Genomic DNA, 21,492 nt, shown 5'->3' with positions numbered 1-21,492 from the left:
TTATTTACCAATGCCCTAAGGGCACTCGTTAGCATTTCCCTATTGGTAGCTTTCCCTTATGAGAAGAATCAAAATCCAAACTCATAATCCAGTAATATTACTAGCTTTCCTTTATTAGAAAAATCAAAATTCAGACCCCTCCATGGACGTATTATAACTACATTAGAATAAGTAACACAATTGACTGTTGCCAAGGTTTCAAAAAAAAAAAAAAAATCCAATTATAATTTTACTATTAAAATTTTTTAAAAGTTATTTTAATAATCTATCATTCTTTTTTCTTAATAATAGAAGTTTGATTGTAAATCGTAGTGCACTGTGTGACTTAGCATAACTATTACAAATTGTACCACATAATTTCACTACTCCAATTAAAACTCAATTATCAAACCTCAACCCCCCACACCAATGAAGAATGAGATCTCACCAGCTTTAAACCTATTTAGATGTTTAACGTTTGGAAAATAAGGAATTTGGTTCAGTTTGAAACTGATCAATTCAACTTTGAACCGTTAGATTTATATGCAATTAGGCTAAACAATAATCTTGTTTAGGTGGATGACAAACAAAAAATTGGATATCAAATTAGCAACTGATTTACAATTGACTCAGCTTTTGTGGTTCTTCAGATATCAAATTATACTTATGTTTAATTCTTAATAGGGACATGCATTCCATATAGAAATAACATTCATCCTAGAAAATAGAAAATATAAAGCAAAATTTACGAATTAACAAAATTATTCATGTTACATCAGTTATAAAACCCGAGTCATTTCTTGAACCCATCCAAGATGGAAGCTGTTTGCTTTTGATGCCTATATAGAACCAACATCACTCCTTGTCTACTCGCGTAAGCTGACTTGACTCGATCCCATTGGCATCGCAAGGAGTAGTTCATAAAATATCAATTTAGAGATAAAATTTTAAGCATCCAACATAATACTTAATGGGAAGTTTAAAAAATTACTAAATATTATTAAAAATAAATTATTAGAGAGCCAGCAATATTAAGAAAACCTTGGATCATTATGAAAACAATCTTAACAGCCTCTAATTATGCATGAAGACGCTATGCAATATTAACAGCCTCTAATTATGCAAATTGACCAGATTATGCACAATGGTCCACATAATGCATGAATATATCCAGAGACAGATGAGAAGGAAATGAAGTTGCATCTTCAATAATCTAATCTTGCATTACAGTGTAATCATGAGCATACTGAGTACCAAGGGATTCCTAATTTAATGCCACTTCTGCGGCTTCAGAATTTGAAGGGAAAAAATTCCTGTCACTGGACCCAAAACCTATGCCTTTCCCTCAACGCCACCTTTTTCTTGCATCCACAACTGGAAACGAAGCATGGATCTCAGCCATAGCTCATGCTGACAAACACCGACTGTAATGGCTCCTCCATCCCCTCCAACTGTACTAATTTTAGGCTTGGTTTGTTCAACATAAACATCATCTTGGGGTCACTGGTGATGCCTGTAAAGTTGCATTTATAAAATTTATATGTCATCCAAAAACGTAGAATATATAAGAAAACTAGAGAGAGGATTGAAAGAAAGGGATAACACCAAAATGCTTTGCATTTCTGGCTTTTCCAAACGTGGGGTCATCACAAGGCTTGGAAAACAAATAAGATTTGATCCTAGAGAGTAAATCCATCATATACAATATCAACATGGTTGAAATATCGCTGCTTTCATAGATGGGTTCACATACTTTGGCTGTCATAACAGCATCATTATCATTAATCAAAACTATTGCTGATCAGTAAGTCTCCAACACAGCACTTAATTGACATCATAATTTAAAAGAGGACATAAGAATTTATCTTTTTCAATAAAATATTTTCTGGTCATGCTCAAAACAGAGGGAATTTCAATACATTGTTCACAAAGATCAAGTTAATTGCCAACCCCCTCACCCAAAAAACAAGTAAATAGCATACAACATCTGTCAATTTAAAAGTTTAATTTCTACTTCATGTCTACTAATTAAACTCACAAAAGTTGCTTCCATAAGCAAACCACAAATTGCTGTTAGTTAGGGATCAGTTCAAGGCATTACCTGAGTTACGTATGATGAGCTTTCAGCAAGGAACTTCAGAAACTCTTGCTTCTTTCTATCAAAATTGAACTTTGCATGATTCAATAATGCTTGTTCTCTTTGAATATCGTCCTGCATTTTTTCTTTTTTCCATCTCACCTCCTTGACCTGCCTCTCAGCCTCAATGTGTTTTTCAGGTAGGGTTGATGTCACCAAGGATTTTGGGAATTTCACATCTACATCTTCCCTAACATCATCAAGAGGTTCCAAAACTAAGATGAGGCAACAATTAAAATTCCAATTCTATTAAACAATGAAATTGAAATCGACAAGGTTCAATTTTTTTTTTTGGATGGGTACAGGGTTCAAATTTTTATCTTCTAATGTTTGACTTTGAGCAACAGAAATGCCAATAAAATGAATTAGAGTAGAAATTCAGGATCCATAATTTATAATGATTTAAAACCCTAATAAGCTAATAAGTTTAGACATATCAAATATAACTAATGCCTAGGAATCATAAAGTATAATGAGAACACTTCTAATTTTGACAAAATACCCTACATATTTGGAAAAGAGTTTTCAGAAAGAGGGGATTAATGCTTTCCAACCTAAAAAGCCACTGTACTTCAGGATTTTACAATTTGTGGACTGGTCGCTGAACAAGAAGCAGGAACACTACAGTGCTTTTAACAATCATGATTTTACTTTTGAAAGGGCAGAGGAGTGGCAGGAAGTCCATGGGTCGAGCATCTCATATATCAATTTAATTAACAGAAATTCAACCACAATTAGGAGAAGAACATTATTTAGGCATTTGTGTTACAAAAATACTGTCAGCATCAGGTTTTTTTTTTTTTTTTTTTTTTTTTTTTTTTTTTTTAAATAAGTAAAAATACTGCAGGCATCTTACTAAGTGCAAACACAAGATTAAGTTTTGAAGAAGAGAAAAGAAGTTAACAAAATATGTATATGGAAATAATGTGAAATTCATTTGTGATAGCAGAGCTTCTTACCGATCCCCTAGGGAAAACACACTGGTACTCCTAATCATCCCTCCATCCAAAGAAACAGCTCCATCACTTATACAAGGAAAAGCACTTACCATGTCTTGCCTTGTTCTATATACTTGAAGACGAGAGAAGAGATTGTAAAATAGAGTCTCCCTGAGGCCATGTCCACTAGCTGTGACACAAAATAAGTTTGCGTTGTCCACATTGATCATATTCACAGCAAACCCAAGAAAGCCAGGAGGACACTCCCCATTAGGTAATTTTTGGCTTTACAAGATCAAGCCTCCTTTGAGGGTCATCTGCTACAAACTCACCTGCATATGGTCAGTGAAAGGGGGAAAAGAATTCTTTTAGAAGGTTTAGTGGTTTACAAACTACAAGTCCAAATTGTCAAACAAAGACAAAATATGAGACTCATGCATTATATTTTCAAGACAAATGACGAGAAATCTGCCATTCATATTCCTTCCAATAGTAGCACCAAGTGCGTGAAGACCAGAACTTTTATTTATGCAGCCTTGCTTGTCATATGTTTCTAGGGCTTTAACACCTCATAAGTCTTACAGACAATGGCCAGCATAGTCTCCAACCCTAAATACTCTGAAAAAAGCCTGCATTCCAAATAAATAAAAGGACGATTATATTAAGCATAGCATAGGATTGTTAATAGTCATTAGTCACAATGTCCCTCACCAAAATATCCCATCCCCAGCCCAGTAAGTAAACAGGGCCCACTCATTCATTTGAACCTCCTTATCAATGAGCCATTATGGCAATATTTTGTAGCACCTAAATTCATTCTAACCCATTCTAAAGTAGGCACACTAAACCCCAACAAAGAAGCTTTGATGATGAAGCTACTAAAATGTCATAGTCTATTTTTATCCAAAAGAGAACCATAAATGATCAAATGCAGTTGATGATAGATTGAAGATTTTAGACTACAAGTTGAAATAACCATAATTAAGTAGCAACATTAGAAAATACTTTTGGTTACAAAAAACAAAACAAAGCATCACAAACACATAAAAAAACAAAACAAAGTAATACTTTTTGGTTACAAAAAATAAAACAAAGCCTCACAAGATTAAAGTTCACCTTTTCCAAATACTTTTGGTTGATTTATAAGCAAACTCCAATGATTGAAAACTTGGTGAAATTAGAAAATTCGAAACTCTACGACCATCTCAAACACATGATTTTTTTTTTTTTTTTTTAATTACCAACAAAATTACCTCCAATGTCTGCTTCATTTCAAGAGCTTGCTCCTCGAGCTCCGCTATTTGCATTGCGTGTGAAAAATGAACGTTAGTGTAAGATTAAAATTATCATGTATGTGTGTGTGACATTTCAATATTACCTTTATCTTCGCAAAATTAACTAGTTCCTGTGCCAAATTAGTTGCTTCTCACAGATTCTACATGCGCACACACACATACACATATTTATCAAGATGAAAAATGAACTTTGACGCAACACACGCATATATAATACCAAACTATCAACCAACTGAGTGTACTTGATCGGCATTGGAGTCTATGGCGGTTGAATGAATCTTACGAACTTGTTCGAACAGCATTCGAAGAGGAAGGTGCTCCATTTTTGTTTGCATTCACTCACCGGTAAGATTGGCGAAACCCTAGAAATAGAAAGAGATTGAGATTGAGATCGACAACTTTTTCAAATTCTCATAATTTTTTTTTTTTAAAAACTGATAATTAATATATGCTTTTAGAGTATACATTAATTGGACTTTTATATGTTTTGAAACTTTTAGTAGAATTTAATTTCAATGTGATTTACCTTAATACCAGATATTGCAGTCTGTAACACACCATCCCAATTCCTTTTTCGGGATAAGCACATTACTGATATAAAACTTGAAACTAGAATATAACCACAGTTCTTATTGAACAAGATATATATATATATCATCCATGCTTTTCAAATAAGTGTCAGTCCTACGAGGGCCTACACACGTGGGGTAAGGACTAAAAGAATACAAAGTCCAACATGAAGGCTACGTTTATTAGAGTTCGTTCAGTAAGAGATTTTTAGTAACGTTGTTATTTTGCGTTTTTTAGAGTTCGTTTGGTAAGAGATTTTTAGTAACGTTATTATTTTGTGGAAATTCGTGTATGAAAAAGTGTGTAAAATATGTGTAATATTGGTTAAATACTAAAAATTGTTATTTAAACAATAATACCAAACACCCCTTACTTTTTATAACTTTGCAAGCTATAAAGTTTCTTTCTTGAAGGCCTGTTTGGTAATGTTGTTACAGTAACTTTGTTTGTATTTTTAAAAAATATGTGTGAATAAAAAAATGTGTAAAAATACATATAACGTTGTTTAAAAACTAAAAATATGTGTTTAAACACATGTATCAAATGTCCCTAAGGCTCTGTTTAGGAGTTCATAAGAGAATGAAATGGAATTGAATAAAATTATCATAAGGGAATGGAAAGGAATGGAATGAAATGTATTTAAGAGAAAGGAATGAAAAAGAATTGAATGGAATTAAGTAACCTTGATTGGATGTTTTAAAATAAAGGAGTGGAAATGAATGAAAATGAATGGAATGTAAGTAATCTTGTTTGGGAGTAACATAGAGGGAATGTAATGAAATCATTTTATGACAACATTACTATTAGACCCTTATTTTAAAATAAAGGGTTGAATATATAAGGATATTTTAGGAGTTTTAGTAAAAAACTTATTAAATTTAATTCTATTTCCTCCCATTTCTCCTAATTTTGGGGGAAATGAAAATTTGAGATTTTAAGGAAATAGAGAGGAATGAGTGTTCACTCCCACCCATTTCATTCCCTCCCACTTAAACTCCAAAATAAATGAATGAACTTTCTATTCTCTCCATTAAAACTCCTAAACAAGGAAAGGGAATAATATTCTAAAATTATTATTTTCATTCTTTTCCATTCCATTCCATTCATTTTTCTCAAACAAGACCTAATGGCTTGTTTGGAAGTTTAAAAAATGAGGGGAGTAGAGTAGAGGGAGGGAGAATAATTCAATTACCTTATTTGGAAGTTTTTTAAGGAAGGAGGAAGAGGAGTTTGGAGGGGTTTCAACCACCTCTAACCCCTCATTTTTAATTCTCCCAAATTGGAGAGATTTGGAGGGAGAGTAGAGTAGATAAATTATTGATTAAATAAATTTCTCAATTTATCATTTCTAAATTAATAATAGACCAATGTTGTAAGTCCATTTTCAAATATGGGTAAATTTGTCTATTTGAATAATTTATTCTCATCTCCATCCTCTCAAATAGGGCTAATTTTAAAAACATTTAAATAAGATGGAGGAGAACTATTCCCCTTTACTTTTCTCCCTACTACTCTCATCCTCTCAACTCTCCTCTCTCTCTAAACTTCCAAACAGGCCATAAATGTCTGGGCGTATAAGAGAGGCTAAAATTAGCTTTAAATTTACGCATAAGAAGGAGAGAGGAAAGAAAAATCCATCAACTAGGGTATTCCACATGTGCAATAGCACAAATCTCAGCCTTTCATTATTTTGACACCTCACTAATCCAGCTGGTAATTCGTGTGCTCACTTCTATTCATAGTTTACAAAACTGGATCGGATTGGCTGGTTTGGCTAGTTCAATCGGGAACCGGCCCTCAATCTGGTCCGGTTATGTCATAAAACCGGAAATAAACTAAAAAATGCTAAATAGTAAAAACCTGCCGGTTCAACCGGAGAACCGGGAACCGGCGCGGTCAAACCGGTTACTGACCTGTTTGTCTTTTCTCACATAAAACTACGTCGTTTAAGTGGAGTCGTCCTAAAACCTAACCCTAACAGCTAACACTCTCATCTGAACTCACTTCTCTCACTCTCAGTGTTCTCACTTCTCACTTCTCACAAGTCTCACGCCTCTCAACTCTCAAGACTCACCGTCAAGCGGCCTCACCGTCTTACACTCTCACCCACTCTGCGAGTCACGCGGCACGCCTCTCTGCCTCGCCCTCTCACGCCTCTCTGCCTGCTCACTCTCTCTGCCTCCACGTTCGCCGCCACGCCCACGATCTTCTCTTCGCCCGATCAAGGTATGGCTTAATTTCATTTTTCATTTTTCCCTTTCTTTTCATTTTTCTTTTCTTTTTTCACTTCAATTCTCGTTTGCAGGAGAAATTTCTGGACCTTAGAGACAAATGTTGCAATTTACTTGGTATGGTTGTGATCGTGGACCTCTGAAGTGCTCTGCTCTCTGCTTCTCAGCTTCGTCAGGTAACATTCTTTTCTTTTGATTTTGATTTTGATCATTTTCTTTTATCGGTTCTGGTTATTTTATTTTTTATTTTTTCATTTCTCTCGGCTTCATCTCAGATTCTCCATTCATGTTCATGGCTTCATCTCAGGTTCTCTGTTCCGTGACTTCACTGGTAAGTGGTAACTTCTATCTTTCAATTATTCGTTTACAGAGTATGTTGTGGATTTGATTTACAGAGCATTATTATTTGTGAAGTATAGTTTACAGAGTATTTTACAGAGTATGTTGTGGATGTTGTGGATTTGATTTACAGAGCATTATTATGTGTGAAATATAGTCTACAGAGTATTTTACAGAGTATGTTGTGGATTTTGTGTATGTTGTGGATTTGATTTACAGAGCATTATTGTTTGTGAAATATTGTTTACAGTATTGTACGATTGTTTGTATATGTTGTGTTGATGAAAGGAAACATATTTATTACTATTGGTTTGATAGTTTTAGTATATTAAAAAATTATTAATTATTTATATAATTTAAATAAATAATAATTAAATTATTTATGATGCCACCGGTTCGACCATCGGTCGGACCCCGGTCTGACCTTAAAACCGGTAATTAGCTCCTTTTTCGGTTTTTTCACCATACCGGTTTTTAAAACCATGCTTCTATTTTCATTTCAGCTTCCCAAATTTGAATTTCACTATCTTGCTCTCCGCTCTCAACCTCGACTGCACCTCCACCATTTTCTCAACCTCCATGCTTGCTCTCTGCCTCTCCCTCAACCCCGTCGTCATCACTTCCCGCATACCAAACTCAGACCCATAAGCAAAAACAAAGAAAAAACAGTAAACAGTAACTCACCATCTTAGATCCCAACCCCCAAACACTCGCACCCTTTTCAGACCCAGATTAGAGAGAATAAGGGTTGGGGTTTGGAGAGAATCGGGTGTTTAAGTGAGAATTTAAAGCTTTTCAGACCCAGATCAGAGAAAGTAAGGGTTAGGGTTTGGAGAGAATCGGGTAAGAGAGAAGTTGATGCTCGATCTCCATGGCTACAGCTAGCAGCCACTGTGTTCCGCTCCACCAATTGGGGTGGTGGTTCGGTAAAGTTCCTCTGTCTCTCTCTTTGATTTTTCGTTCTTTTAATTTTCTCAAAAAAAAAAAAAAAAATTGTTCTTTAAAGCTCACACTTGGCCGAGCTTCTTCTTGCACTGCCGATACCCTTTTTTCTCTTTATTGTCTCTTCTCTTTTTATTTGCTTTTAAGAAATGACCGAAACCTCCATTTTGTTTCAGTTTTTATTAGTGACTAGGTTTCCTTGCGCATAAAACTTGATGATTTGTTTGGGTTTGAAAAAATGGAGGTTTTTGAGTACAGCCGAATGTGCTGCGATTGAAGGGAAAGTGGCCTGCTTGTAGTTGTTGTGTGTTGTTGTCTTTGACATCAGTAAAGTAATTCTGTTGCTTGGTCTATGCTAAAAAACTCATTATGAAATTTTACCTATTATTTTCCAAAATTGCAGATGGGTATTTTGCTTGTTGTAGTTCATTTTAAAGGTATAAACTGTGGCTCTTGATAGGGTAACTTGAGGGGAAAATTTTTGCTTGCTTGAATTGTTACCAACCATACTTAACAAGTTTTGCCCAAATATTAAGTAGTCAATTTAGATTTTTATATGTTAAGGCCTTCCTCAAATATTCACATCAGAAACTTTAGGAAGTGTCTGGTCTGAAGGTAAATTTAGGTAAGTCCGGTCTGATTCTCTGTATGGTGCTCATTTGGTTTGAGGTTGTATCTGGTCTGAAGGTAAATTTAGGTAAGTCTGAGCTGGTGGCTGTGGGAGCAGTTCATAACATGGATCTTTTGGTGGCTGTCTTAGGCTGCAAGCAAGGATTTCTCCCAATGAAATATTTGGGCTCCCTTTGGGGGCAAAATTTAAGGACAAGTCAATTTGGAACCCAATTCTAGAGAAGATGGAAAGAAAATTAGCAGGTTGGAAAAAATTATGTTTATCATAGGGAGGTAGAGTCACTTTAATTAAAAGCACTCTCTCTAATCTTCCTACCTACTTTCTTTCTTTATTCCCTATTCCTGCTTCGGTGGCCAACCGAATTGCTAGACTCCAGCGAGATTTTCTGTGGGGTGGCCTTGGAGATGAGCCTAAATTTCATTTGGATGATTGGTTTACAGTGTGTACTCCGCTTGCTTCAGGTGGGTTGGGGATTCGGAACTTGAGAACTTTCAATGTAGCTTTATTAGGGAAGTGGTTATGGAGATTTGGGCATGAAAGGGATGCTCTTAGGCGTCAAGTGATAGAGGTGAAGTATGGTTGTGATTGGGGTGGTTGGTGTTCTAGCTCTTCCTCTGGTCCATATTGAGTCCGTTTGTGGAAAAATATTAGAAGGGGGTGGCACTCTTTATCTTGGTTTTTTCTGTTTGAAATTGGAGATGGTTCAAAAGTGCAGTTTTGGCTAGATAGTTGGTGTGGTTCTTCTTCTCTCACTGACTGCTATCCTGAATTATTTAGGATTTGTCATAGCAAAAAGGCAAGTGTGGCGGATCTAATGAGGTTCACCAATGGTGTCATCCATTGGGAGATTCATTTTTGTAGGGATGTGCATAATCGGGAATTGGAAGCTTATAGGAGCTTCATCAATACCATTTATTGCACTCCTGTAAGGGGGTTCTAGGAGGATAAGAGATGTTGGTTGCCTTGTAAGAGTAAGGGGTTCACGGTTAGTGCATACTATCATCTTCTAGTTGGTCATAGTGAGCAGTTTTCCCCTTGGAAATGCATTTGGAAGCAGAAGATTCCCTCTAGAGTGGCTTTCTTTGTTTGGATCGCTGCCTTGGGGAAATGTCTGATAATTGACAATTTAAGGAAAAGAAAATGTGCAAATGTGATTGTGAAACTGTTGACCATCTTTTCCTTCATTGCCCAGTTGCTTTGGAGTTGTGGGATATGGTGTTTGGTTTATTTGGAGTTTATTGGGTTATGCCAATGTCTGTTGTTGGGCTATTTGCTTGCTGGCAAGGTTGTTTTGGTCACCATCGTAATGGAGATATTTGGATGGTTGTTCCTCATTGTTTGATGTGGTACATTTGGGAGGAGAGAAATAGTAGGTGTTTTGAAGACATTGAGCGTTCCATGCCTGACATCAAGCTTCTATTTTTTAGAACTTTATTGGACTGGTTCTCTGTGTGGAGGAACCATCATTTTTCCTCTATTTTGGATTTACTTGATTTTTGTAATGTTCGTTCTTGATTTGTTCCCCCTGTATACCCCCTGTGTACTTGGGTGTCTTTCTCTTTTTTTTTATCAATGAATCTTTATTACTTATCAAAAAAAAAAAAAAAAAACACTTTAGGAAAGAAATATTAAAGGCTAACTAAATGGTCAAAACTAGCATTTGTAATAGGATTGAGAAGTTTAGTTACAGTGCGAGCATATAGAAACCTTACAAAACATATTTATAAAGGCAAAAACTGCCAAACAATTAAAAGTTATACAAGTTAGCTTTTCAAAATTACGTCAAAGAAAAGAAATACAGACTAAGAAGAGTTTATTCCTCGAATTGAAAATTATCTAACATATTGCGAATCAGTGACCGGTTATTTCTAATTTTCTCTTAAGTAAAAACTAATTCAATAGTCAGGTTCTTCATTTCTAGAAAGAGACTCAGACTGTCTTCACACTTCTTCATTCTTTTGGAGTAGTCCATCCACAAAAGCCTTAGCCTCATTCTTTTTATGAACACATCTATTGACTTTGGCTTGAGCGTTGCAAAGTTCTTGTTCTGCCTGCATCAATTCATTTGATGCAGTGGTCAAATCTTGCATAGCATCAGCTACTTGAATTTTGAATGCTGCTCTAGGATCTAGAGTGTGAGAGATGATATGATTAAGAGCTTCAATTCTGTCTCTTTTATCTTTGATATGAGAAAGGTCTTTGACAGAGTTCTCATATTGGTCCATGAACATAGAAAGAATTGGACCTTCAATCCTATCTTCTTTATGCATGTAAGGGAGTATGGATTGACAGAGTTCATAGAATCGACCTTGAGCAACATCATCTAGGAGAACTTCATCTACAAAATTGACCAAATAAGAGTGAATGCATAGTAAGGTCTTATTCAGCTTGATGAAATTCATATTTGATGTTGCGTATGCTTATTTCAAGATTATCAAGTACAGCATGAGCCTTGGCAAATATGTCTTCATCATCCCCTTGTTCTTCAGTTTCTTGCACTCTTTTCCTTCCTCTTTTTTTGTCAGATTCATTGAGAGCAAATTTGTAGCTGTTTAGGAGGTTATTGGGTTCGGGTATTTGGGTATTAGACTATTAGTGCTTGTGAACTATGAGAATGGCAATTCTCAATCTCTTTGTTTCTTTGTGTCACTTGCTCCTTCTAAGTTGTATCTGCAAATTGTAGAAGTGTATGTGCCTCACAAGAAAACACCACCAAGACCAATGCAACTTCAGCTTGAGACAAACCCGAGCACAACATAATCTATATCAATATTTAAAGTATTTGTTGATAAAAGGTAGTAATTACATGAACCAAGTGACACAATAAGTTTATACTTGGCCAAAAAAGTAGCAACACAAACACCTAAATAAATGGCGACAGTATGAAAGGTTTAAAAAGTCAACAACTGAAAACAAAATTTACCTTGGAGCCATCATGTGCAGTCTGCACCAGCGGGGATATTTCTTTGTAAATGTCTTCTTGAGAAGCATCCTCAGAAAATCTCTCATCAACTGCGAAATGATATACTTTTCCTGTTGATGTTCAGTAGCATTACATTAGCATATTCAATAACAAATAAAAAATACTTGTAGATTATAAATACTAGCATTTCTTATACGTATTCATGGATTTGATGAGGGACTCTGTATTAAGAAGTGTTTAGCAAAACACTTATACTTAATATTTGTAATCAATTTGAATTACTAAATTGATCTTCACGTTGACAACGGCAATACGAACAAAGAAAATGACATACAATAAGTTGTGTAAAGAAGCATTGATCAGAATTAATAGAAGTCCTATAAACTAATAAAAAAAGTAGTTGCAGAAAAAATTAATACAGATAAACAGACAAAAGACTAAAATCAAAACATCAATTATAGGGGGGAAAAAGAACTAATCAAGCATATTTATATAGTATTAGATTTCTACCTTTAAAATGCAAGTCAACGCCCTGGCCACCAGCTTTGATTGCTTTAGAGAAGGTAATCAAAATTTTAACTCTTTTGGCAGCCTCATCAGGGGGCAAAGGGCGCACTCGAACAAAAACGTGAACTTTGCCTTTTAATTCCTACCAAAAAAAATTTTAGTACAAGTGAAACCTCATTATATTGTTGGACATGGAAAGATGAAAACAAAATTACCATAATTAATTGTAGTTCTTCCTTCTTAATTTTCTCCTGCACCACCCTCTCAGCTTTTAAAAGCTATATAAAAAAGAAATAAACATTAATGTGGGATTAGAATTCAGGTGTTTTAACATCCAATCACAAAATAAATAATAAAAATACAAACAAACAAGAAAACAATATAGAAGAAACCAAAAATACAAAAGAAAATCAAAACGAAGTCCAAATCTGCATAAAGAAAAAAGTAATTGATAAACTACTTAAGCTAGGGATACAGTGGTTTTGTGTGTCTATGGAAGAAGTTGTTGCGTTACCATCAGAACAAAACATGGTTAAGACTTTTTGAGAGGCAGGTAGGGTGATGGTATTTCAGAAGCATAAGAATGAAATGGGACAATATTTATCGATATTGGAATATGGGGCTAAACATAGCAAGGGAATATGACGCACAAAACCATTGTATCCCTAGCTTAAGTAGTTTATCAATTACTTTTTTCTTTATGCAGATTTGGACTTCGTTTTGATTTTCTTTTGTATTTTTGGTTTCTTCTATATTGTTTTCTTGTTTGTTTGTATTTTTATTATTTATTTTGTGATTGGATGTTAAAACACCTGACTTCTAATCCCACATTAATGTTTATTTCTTTTTTATATAGCTTTTAAAAGCTGAGAGGGTGGTGCAGGAGAAAATTAAGAAGGAAGAACTACAATTAATTATGGTAATTTTGTTTTCATCTTTCCATGTCCAACAATATAATGAGGTTTCGCTTGTACTAATTTTTTTTTTGGTAGGAATTATAAGGCAAAGTTTGCGTTTTTGTTCGAGTGCGCTCTTTGCCTCCCGATGAGGCTGCAAAAAGAGTTAAAAATTTGATTACCTTCTCTAAAGCAATCAAAGCTGGTGGCCAGGGCGTTGACTTGCATTTTAAAGGTAGAAATCTAATACTATATAAATATGCTTGATTAGTTCTTTTTCCCCTCTATAATTGATCTTTTGATTTTAGTCTTTTGTCTGTTTATCTGTATTAATTTTTTCTGCAGCTACTTTTTCTATTAGTTTATAGGACTTCTATTAATTCTGATCAATCCTTCTTTACACAACTTATTGTATGTCATTTTCTTTGTTTGTATTGCCGTTGTCAACGTGAAGATCAATTTAGTAATTCAAATTGATTACAAATATTAAGTATTAGTGTTTTGCTAAACACTTCTTAATAGAGTCTCTCATCAAATCCATGAATACGTATAAGAAATGCTAGTATTTATAATCTACAAGTATTTTTTATTTGTTATTGAATGTGCTAATGTAATGCTACTGAATGTCAACAGGAAAAGTATATCATTTCCCAGTTGATGAGAGATTTTTCTGAGGATGCTTCTCAAGAAGACATTTACAAAGAAATATCCCCGCTGGTGCAGACTGCACATGATGGCTCCAAGGTAAATTTTGTTTTTAGTTGTTGACTTTTTAAACCTTTCATACTGTCGCCATTTATTTAGGTGTCTGTGTTGCTATTTTTTTGGCCAAGTATAAACTTATTGTGTCACTTGGTTCATCCAATTCCTTCCTTTTATTAACAAATACTTTAAATATTGATATAGATTGTGTTGTGCTCGGGTTTGTCTCAAGTTGAAGTTGCATTGGTCTTGGTGGTGTTTTCTTGTGATTTTTGGATAGGTAATTGCAACTTATTAAATCAAAAAGTGTATACAAGGAGTATTCAAAACAAAGAGAAAACAGCAAAGCAAAACAAGACTTGGAAATAAAATGCACGAAACCAGCTGTATATTCAACAGTACAAAAGTGGAGTATCTAGGAAATCCATCAGAGAAAACATGGAGAAAGTGGAGGACTTCCATTCCCATTCATAAAGAGCCTTCAGAAATAAAAACTTGACGTTTGGTACAATGGACTCTTTGTCCTTGAAAATGTGGCAATTCCTTTCACCCCAAATGCACCACATCAAACATGCGCCCCCCACCCCCTGGTCCCATATCTATGAGAACCCAACATACCATTCAAAGATACTAGCATTGAAACAATAGAGTTTGGCATAACCCAAGAAATCCCAACTAGGGAGAGGAGAAATACCACAGATCAGATGCAATTGGGCAAGGCAGCAACAAGTGACTTAACACTTTCTCCAGCTGATCTACACAGCACCATCCCACTATAAGAATACCCTTCCTACACAGATTATCAATTGTCAAATTTTTACCAGGGCTACCTCCCACACAAAGAAAGAGACTCTAGGTGGAGAAGGACTTTTCCAAATGAATTTCCAAGGAAACTTGGGCGTACGATCACCTCTTTGTTGAAGCATTCTATAGAAACTTGTATGATTTGAAATCCTTTCTTAGGAGTCATCCAAACCAACTTATCACTAGAAATAGGATTAAGCTGCACTGCATACAAATTATCCAAAAATCGAGCCATAGACTCCAATTCCCAATCTTGTGCCTATCGAATAAAAACAGATTTTCAAATCACCTTACTGTGTAAACACTCCATGTAATTAGCAACCTGAGCATCCTTATCTCTGGCAAAGCTGAATAATTCTGGATATTTGGCTTGAAAAGTGCCACTACCATCCCAATGGTCTTTCCAAAACAACACTTGAGTACCATTTCCCACCTCAAAATGGATATATGATGCAAAAGTATCTCATTCCTTTTGGATAACTTTCCATAATCCCACTCCATAACGCCCTCTAACCTCACTTGGGATTAAATCACAACTACCTGTTCCATCTCTGCTGCCAATGACCTTCCTCCACAAAGAATCTTGTTCTAAACCTTATCTCCACAACCACTTTCCCAATAAAGCTTGATTGAAATTGACCAATTTTCTACTACCCAATCCTCCTAGTCGAATTGGGTTGCCGATAGTGGACCAATTAACCAAATAAATCTTCTATTCCCCCTGATTGCCACCCCACAGTAAATCTCTTTGAATCTACTCCAATTTATTGGCTACACTGGCTAGAATGGGGAAGGGAGACGTAAAATAAGTGGGAAGACTAGAAAGTGTACTCTTAATTAGAGTAGAAGACTCCTCTTTGAGAGATAGAGTTTCTTCCCCCCTGCTAGCCGCTTCTCCATCTTTTCTATAATTCCATCCCAAATCGTGCAGGCTTTATGTGGAGCCCCTAAAGGAAGACCTAGGTATTTCAGTGGGAGGGCAGAAATCTTATAGCCCAAAGTACCAGCCAGCACCCCTATATCATCCACCGCCCCTATGGGAACCATTTCATATTTTGATGAATTGATCCGAAGACCATAAACCGCCTCAAGACACAACAAAATACTCAAATGGCAGATTTGGTTCACATCTGCACCACATAGGGCCTGTGTATTGTCTGCGAACAGCAATTGGGATATGACCATTAGATTTTCCACTGTGGGGGAAGCCAAGATTTTTGTACGCCAAGAATTTGGTTCAGATCTGCACCACAAGAATTTTGTACACATTCTTGATACTAATAGGCCTGAAATCTTTTAGCTCCGCTGCCCCCACTATTTTAGGAATGGGTGAGACAAAAGTGGTATTAAGACTTTTCTCAAACATTCCTTTATTATGGAAGCTGTGAAAAAAATTCATAACATCTCCCTTCACCACCAGACCAACAATGCTAGAAGAAATCTATAGTAAAGCCTTTGGGGATTAGGATCATCCTTTCTTGCTACCTTTGTCAAATTTTGTTAGCATTAATTGTTGTCCCTTTGCATTAGCCATTAGTTGTAGGATGAAAGTAGTTTCCCCCTCCTTGAATGTCTTTAAAAAATCCTTCTCACAATTTCGTAAATCTGGTAAAGCCAATGAGTCCTGCAACCATCCTGCTCCATGTCTTCCTAAGAGCAAGAAAACCGATCTTAAGAAGTATCTCCCTCTCTCATAAATGTGCAAACGAAATCTTGAATCACCTTCTGACATTGCCACTTCGAACATTTTGGATTCAATGTTGAACAGTCTTGAACCCTCCATTACTATGTCAAAACAAAAAATTCTCTAAAAACTACCACTTCTACACTGTAGGCACCTCCTTGTTTTGCCTTCACGGGAAGACGTGGGATGTCTGGTGTATCTGTTGGTGGCCTCTTGGGTGGGTAGATGATTGTAGAGAGGTTTTTCCCAATTTTCCACACTACTTGACTAGATGAATTTTGATTACCATGTCTAAACTAACTTGCAGTATGCATTTAGTTTCATATCATTACATTTGGCTGTCATTGAGTTGAAATGCAATTATAGTGTTAGAAACTTAGATTCTGCATTATATTATTGTGAAAAACATTGGAAATGCAATTGTAGTGTTAGATATTTAAGTTTTGTGTGCTTGCGAATCTGCTGTCAGAGAGGTTTGCTTAGCCTTTTTTATATAACTTGCATTAATATAATGCTGGTGTGATGTTTTGGCAAGTTTCCATCTTCGCTTATGACCAGATGGGGTCTGGTAAAACGCATACCATGGTGGGCAGCCAAGAAGACTTTGAGAAGAGGGGGCTTATACCACGTTCATTAGAACAGATTTTTGACACCGGTCAATTCCACAAAAAGAGTGGTTGGACATACAAAGTGGAGGTAAACTGTTTGAAATTTTTTGTTTTTGATCTACTTATATTTTCTAGTAAAACATTTAACAAATTCTTCTAAATATGTGTAGGTTTCAATGGTTGAACTATCCAGACATGGATACTTCGATTTGTCTTAAAAAAAGGACAAAATTGAAACTCCAAATCTTTTGAAAAAAGTTGATGTTTCGTGTTTGAAAGATGCTTTACAGCATTTCCGGATGGCTATAGCAAGAAGGTAATTGGGTTGTACGAGGATTTGATTAAATTATCCATATCCTAATAACTTAAGTTTTTGGAACAAACGTAATTTATCAGTTGAATTTGTGGTCACGTCTGCAACATTGACTTCCAAGTTTACGGAATGGCTTCAAATCTTCACAAATCACGACTAATTTGTGGATGGCTGCAAATCTGCCCCAATCTTGACTAATTAGTGGATTGGAGCATAGTTCCTCTCATAAGCCTAGAGATTATGTCTATTTCTTGACTAATTAGTGGCTGTAAATGCATTAATGAGAAAACTAACCAAAAATGTCTATTTCTTTTCTCAAGTTTAGGAGAGTGGTCATCTTGAATTGACTTAATCTTTTACATTGAGTAAATTATCCTGTTTCACAACAGTTTTCTTGTATTGTTTTATTTGTGCTACTTTTTCTCTCTTTTGCCAATTTTATATGTTGAAATATTTTCTTGCTTTTCTAGGATCCCATGCTTACATCCGAGGGAGTGTTACACTATTGATCTGGCTGGGAGTGAGCCAATGGACAGCACTTACCATTCGCAACTGGACAATCCTAATGTTGATTCGTATGAAGAATCTAAGGTCTCTATCCAATTTTATTAACCATTCACTTCAATTTGTTAATAGTATTCTTCTTTTTCATTTGTTGCATTTAGTACATTAAAAGTTCCTTTTTTCGGATTATTTGTTGCATTTAGTTTATCAAGGGTTCCCTTTTCAATTTGGGTCAAGTGTTGAGAGACGTGTTGGCAAAGAGCTGGCTGGTGCACAAGTTTTCTATAAGCAGCGGCTATTTAAATATTTGCAGGTACAACTATTGGTTTTAACTTCTCTTACATTTTTATTTTTTGAGAAACAAACTAACTGTTAAACACACACACTTAATTACACTCTCTCACCATTCCTAGACACATTACTTAACCCAAAGTACCACTACAAAATGGTCTTAACTTCTCAAACATTTAAATGAAAGTTTTAGTTTCTATGTAGTTGATGCTTTTCCTATTTATGCATACAGTATTACCTCCAAGGGCCAAAGATCGCGATGTTTGCTAACATCTCCTCCTCCGCTTCTTCTATTATAAGATCAAAGGATACACTGAATTTGACAAATAAGCTCAAGCCACAGTGTATCCTTTGATCTTATAATAGAAGAAGCGGAGGAGGAGACGTTAGCAAACATCACGATCTTTGGCCCTTCGAGGTAATACTGTATGCATAAATAGGAAAAGCATCAACTACATAGAAACTAAAACTTTCATTTAAATGTTTGAGAAGTTAAGACCATTTTGTAGTGGTACTTTGGGTTAAGTAATGTGTTTGGGCATGGTGAGAGAGTGTAATTAAGTGTGTGTGTGTTTAACAGTTAGTTTGTTTCTAAAAAAAAAAATGTTAGAGAAGTTAAAACCAATAGTTGTACATGCAAATATTTAAATAGCCGCTGCTTATAGAAAACTTGTGCACCAGCCAGCTTTGCCACCACGTCTCTCAACACTTGACCCAAATTGAAAAGGGAACCCTTGATAAACTAAATGCAACAAATAATCCGAAAAAGGGAACTTTTAATGTACTAAATGCAACAAATGAAAAAGAAGAATACTATTAACAAATTGAAGTGAATGGTTAATAAAATTCGATAGAGACCTTAGATTCTTCATACGAATCAACATTAGGATTGTCCAATTGCGAATGGTAAGTGCTGTCCATTGGCTCACTCCCAGCTAGATCAATAGTGTAACACTCCCTCGGATGTAAGCATGGGATCCTAGAAAAGCAAGAAAATATTTCAACATATAAAATTGGCAAAAGAGAGAAGAAGTAGCACAAATAAAACAATACAAGAAAACTGTTGTGAAACGGGATAATTTACTCGATGTAAAAGATTAAGTCAATTCAAGATGACCACATATCCATGTCTCACGCTAACTTCACAGTACACACACCAAATTAAGCAATTAAGGTAAACCCTATTCGTGCATTCCTAGTGTGCAGTAAAAGCAACTTAATAGTCAAATATTTCTTTTGCCAAGCAGCCACAAAAATGATCAATTGCTCCCAAAACGGAATGAATACATAATCTCTAGGCTTATGAGAGGAACTACGCTCCAATCCACTAATTAGTTGTGATTGGGGCAGATTTGCAGCCATCCACAAATTAGTCGTGATTTGTGAAGATTTGAAGCCATTCCGTAAACTTGGAAGTCAATGTTGCAGACGTGACCACAAATTCAACTGATAAATTACGTTTGTTCCAAAAACTTAAGTTATTAGGATATGGAGAATTTAATCAAATCCTCTTACAACTCAATTACCTTCTTGCTATAGTCATCCGGAAATGCTGTAAAGCATTTTTCAAACACAAAACATCAACTTTTTTCGAAAGATTTGGAGTTTCAATTTTGTCCTTTTTTGATGACAAATCGAAGTATCCATGTCTGGATAGTTCAACCATTGAAACCTACACATATTTAGAAGAATTTGTTAAATGTTTTACTAGAAAATATAAGTAGATCAAAAACAAAAAGGGTCCCTTTTGTCCAATAGGCAGGTAGCTTTGGAGTGTTTGGTCTCCATTTCATCATACGCAACTCAGGTAATGCCTTGAACTGATCCCTAACTAACAGCAATTTGTGGTTTGCTTATGGAAGCAACTTTTGTTAGTTTAGTTAGTAGACATGAAGTAGAAATTAAACTTTTGTATTTAATCTAGAAAGTCTGACATTAAAACTAGACCACAAATCTTGAGTCTTTTGGTATTTAATCTTGTTTTTCCTTGAACTCTTTCTTGTCCACATCACAAGCTCAATTGAGAGGAACCTTTGTTTGCCTTCAGGTATCCCGAAATTAACAATGTACTGAAATTTATTTCAGCATATTTTTTGATAGGTAACTGTAAAAATTTTACTAGAAAGAGAAAGAAGAATACGATGAAACACAACGTATACTTTCTTAGTAGGTTCCAACTTAATAGGAAGCTTTGTACAATATATCATGTCACAACTCACCTATATTTCCCATTGCAATTTTGAATGCTTTCTTTACTGGGAATGTTCTCATGTTGTTGGAGATCAATTATCTAAAAAACATTTAGGACATATGGACACCTAAGGAATGTGCAAGATTACTATAAGTACTTATTCAGCCTACAGGCATATTGATAATATGTGACCAAGATTTTTTATTTTTCCTCTTCAGGTATCCTCGTATATGTTTCCCAGTTGTCACACCAGACAGTGAGAGTGAGTCCTCGGCAGGAAATGTGGAGGTCATGAAGTTAATTGAAGAAAAAAGGAGTTGGAAGTGATCACCAGTTCTATTGGGAAGATGACTAAATCCCAAGAAAAATGTTTGAAGAAGTTCAAGAAGAAGAAAGAAAAGTTTGACAAGTTCATGGATAATATGGAAACTGTGTTAAAAGACTACTATCTGGAATATAATTCCAAGAGCAAGCCAGATAACTCACCTTGCTGGTGTACATTGTCCTAGTTACTTTTGTAGTGCAGTAAATATCTAGAATGCTTGTAAATATCCATAGAACAGGTTTTTGCTTAAAAGGAAATTTTATATTTGTAGATGTCACTTGGAAGACTACCAGAACCCTGAGAATTTTACTGCTAGCACAGCTCCAAAATTCATAGGATCAACATAGCAGTCCATTTACTTTTATATTCAATGTTTGAAGAAGACCTCTTAAGTTAGGGTTATAATTCAATGTGTAGCACTTTATTTATGGCCTGGTATTAATTTACATAATTACATCTATATATTACACTGGTTTCTCACTTTGGTTGCATCTTTGATGATTATGGCCTGTGAATCTGTGATTAACAAATATTCTTTATTTAGGTAAAATGCATTAAGATCCTCTGAACTTTTATGTTGCAGTAAGATTGCATGACTTTTTTTTCTTTGCCAATTCAGTTAATAAACTTTGGCTCTATAGTTCATAAATCCCCTCATGTCCATTTCCGTCCCCCCCCACCC

At 35.3% G+C, this 21,492-nt stretch overlaps 1 protein-coding gene, 1 long non-coding RNA gene and 1 pseudogene across 7 annotated transcripts in view; 1 reads left to right on the top strand and 2 right to left on the bottom strand.

Moving 5' to 3' along the window:
• LOC126700320 (kinesin-like protein KIN-14C) overlaps positions 1 to 21,270 on the top strand; it is a 95,790-nt gene extending 74,520 nt beyond the window's left edge. For 3 of the 6 annotated variants that reach the window (XM_050398409.1, XM_050398410.1, XM_050398408.1), the window contains one exon: positions 20,704 to 21,270. The gene's annotated coding sequence lies outside the window, so the exon portion shown is untranslated. Of the gene's footprint in view, positions 1 to 17,113; positions 17,275 to 17,356; positions 17,503 to 20,005; positions 20,102 to 20,703 lie in introns of all 6 variants that reach the window. The other 3 variants (XM_050398406.1, XM_050398405.1, XM_050398411.1) reach the window with 3 other exon arrangements.
• Positions 1,163 to 4,361, bottom strand: LOC126700678 (protein DEFECTIVE IN MERISTEM SILENCING 3-like; annotated as a pseudogene).
• Positions 11,984 to 12,952, bottom strand: LOC126700323 (uncharacterized). The gene is made up of 3 exons (XR_007647114.1): positions 12,708 to 12,952; positions 12,496 to 12,634; positions 11,984 to 12,095 (listed from the first exon to the last, which is right to left on the bottom strand). It is a non-coding gene; the product is annotated as an uncharacterized LOC126700323 (long non-coding RNA).
• Positions 21,271 to 21,492: the final 222 nt, after the last annotated feature.

Source organism: Quercus robur, chromosome 9 (assembly GCF_932294415.1).
Source record: "Quercus robur chromosome 9, dhQueRobu3.1, whole genome shotgun sequence".
Lineage (NCBI taxonomy): Eukaryota > Viridiplantae > Streptophyta > Magnoliopsida > Fagales > Fagaceae > Quercus > Quercus robur.
This window is presented reverse-complemented; position numbering and strand designations above follow the sequence as displayed.